Raw genomic sequence first — 3,018 nt, forward strand, 5'->3', positions numbered from 1 at the left:
TTCCTGGTAATACTTATGCAATTATTTCTTAGTAGTAAAAACTTAGCTTATAAATGACACATCGTAGATTGCGAATATGACACATGTCAACCTTTGTTTCAAATCCATGAAAACAAGATGCTTAAGAAACTTCCTTGTTTAGTCATTTGAAAGCATTGTTTTAAATAATCTTATGTGCGTGTGTATTTCGAAGTTTATGAGGTTGTTCCGCGCTCAAGGCACCATTGTGTTCGTACTGATCAGAGCTCCTCATGTGTGTGTTCGATGTTTATGAGGTCCTTTCGGGCCTGAAGCAGCATTCCGTGACGACCCGAAGTCTGTCCAAGCACTCCTTCCTGATTTGCTTTTTAGACTTAGGAAAGTTTTGAATGATTTCCAGCCGTTGAGATTTTACTGAAAGAAAGTCAATTTTGTTGTGGTCTTGTGCTGTGTGGGAACTTGTGTGTCCGCAGGGAATCAACATATCCGGAATGCGTACAACCGAAGGCCTTTGGTTTACAATCAATCAATTCAAAATTAACTTCGACCGGTCAATGACTTCAGCGTTGCGATTACAGAACAGGCATCTCGCGTGGCGAACCCTTATACGCGCTTATATTTTGTCCACGAATTTTGCATATTATTTAATATATTTCTCAATGAATTTCAAGTTATAAAGAAACTTAATAGTACAAAAAAATCAATCAAATAATTACATATATGATACTACTCTTGCGTAACAAGAGATGGGAATCAAATTTGACATAAACGGCCAAAAATAAAAACAATCATGCAATCATATACTGAAATGTTCTAGCCTACTTTGTAGGTAATTTCTCACACAAGTCGTTCATAATCATGGTTTAATGCTTTATGAATATACTATTTGACAATGGTAACATGAAAGCATTGTATGATTATTTTCTTATTCTTAAGGTTGCCGACCGTATTATATTAACCATCTGCGACGTAGTCGCTTTAAGTGGACAACATAAATAATTTTCAAATCATATTGGATTTGTCAACAGCTCAAAAGTTTAGCAAAGGTTAACATTGTTGCGAAAAAGCTTAACGCTAGTTGAATAATTACTAGCTTAACATCTGATATAGGGAAAAGGGACATACACTTCCCTTTCCTAGTGCATGAAATTATGCCCTTTGCCCAGTTATCGTGTTGTAAACACAGGTGGTTAGCGTATGGCTATGATAATAATTAGTGAAAACATCTTTTTGAATGATAAATAATCATATTTTAACAAAAATCAACTTTTCTATTAAAAACAAATTCACTATTAAATATATATATAAATATATATATATATATATTAAATTTTATAAATGCTGGGCAAATTTTAAAGAAATAAAACGATACACAACTTGCATGACCCACTTGACACCGATCGGAGAGGCTCGAAGACGGAAATTTTTACGGAGTAAATGGCATTTTCCCTGCAAAGTTCCCGAACCTCGATACCATAATTCAATAAAACGTATGAAAAAACATTGTTACCGTGCTTGCCGTTGCATTATGCATCAAAACTAACTGTCAAGCGCATTTTGAAACCTTTGTTTACATACATTTCAACTAACTTTCATTTTCAACACACGAGTGATTTCATTGGTCCAATGCGGAGGTGTGTCTTTACAACTGGAGATTTCATTCATAAATACGGTCTGTTAACTGTGTCAAGCGAATTGTGGATCGCGTTATCTCTTAGAATTTGACCCATGATGTGTAGAAATATAACAAGATATATACATTTCCAGAAAGGAAATTCATTTCTGCGTTGAATAAGACCGGGTTCATGAAAATCGCTGCAAAATTGATGAAGTAATGGCTGTTCAAAACGATGCATCCCGATGATTTCGAGTTGGATACCTTGTTATATACTTTATATATATTTGATAGTGATTTTTTTTATAGAAAAGTTGATTTCTCGTTATAACATGATTATTTATCATTGAAAAAGATGTTTTCACTAATTATTATCATAGCCACACGCTAACCACCTGTGGCTTTAAATGTTCTTTTTCACTTTATGACACAATTTTTTTTCGATTCGTCACTTGCGTTGGTAGTATCATAAGTAATAGCAGTAGTAGTAGTAGTAGTAGTAGTAGTAGTAGTAGTAGTAGTAGTAGTAGTAGTAGTAGTAGTAGTAGTAGTAGTAGTAGTAGTAGTAATAGTTATAGTAGTAGTAGTCGTAGTAGTAGTAGTAGTAGTAGTAGGAGTAGTAGGTAGTAGTAAGTAGTAGAGTAGTAGTAGACAGTAGTAGTAGTAGTAGTTAGTAGTAGTTAGTAGTAGTATTACTAGTAGTAATAGTAGTAGTTAGAAGTAGTAGTAGTGTAGTTAGTAGTAGTATTTCGTAGTAGTAGTATTTCGTAGTAGTAGATAGTAGTAGTGTAGTAGTTGTAGTCATAGTGTAGTAGTAGTAGTTAGTAGTAGTAATAGTAGTAGTAGTAGTAGTTGTAGTAGTCGTAGTAGTAGTAGAAGTAGTAGTAAGTAGGTTGTAGCTAGTAAGTAATAGTCAGTATTAGTAGTAATAGAAGTAGTAGTAGTTGTAGGTAGTAGTAGTAGTTAGTAGTAGTAGGTAGTGTCGTTAGTAGTAGTAGTAATAGTCAGTAGTAGTATTAGTAGTACGTAGTAGTAGTAGTAGGTAGTAGTAAGTAAGTAGTAGTAGTAGTCGTAGTAGTAGTAGTAGTAGTAGAGTAATATTAGTTGTATAGTAGTTGTTGTTGTAGCGGTTATACCAAGTTACTGTTATAACTATCTTTTTGTTATTACGATTAGCAATATAAGTTTTCTCTAATATGTTTCAATAAGTATTTTCATATGACGATTTTTTTTTCTGAACGATCTTTTATTTCGAGATGTATTTATATTTATATTTGTATGGCGTGTTTCACCATGCTAATATAGGCCACGTTAAGCGACCTTCATTTAGGTCCGCTCAGGCATCAGAGACATAGCCTATCATGAGTCATCTATAAATGTCAGTCAACTGATAGTACTTAACTTAGCACAGACATCAGAGACAT

Source organism: Dreissena polymorpha, chromosome 1 (genome assembly GCF_020536995.1).
Source record: "Dreissena polymorpha isolate Duluth1 chromosome 1, UMN_Dpol_1.0, whole genome shotgun sequence".
In the NCBI taxonomy this organism is placed as follows: domain Eukaryota; kingdom Metazoa; phylum Mollusca; class Bivalvia; order Myida; family Dreissenidae; genus Dreissena; species Dreissena polymorpha.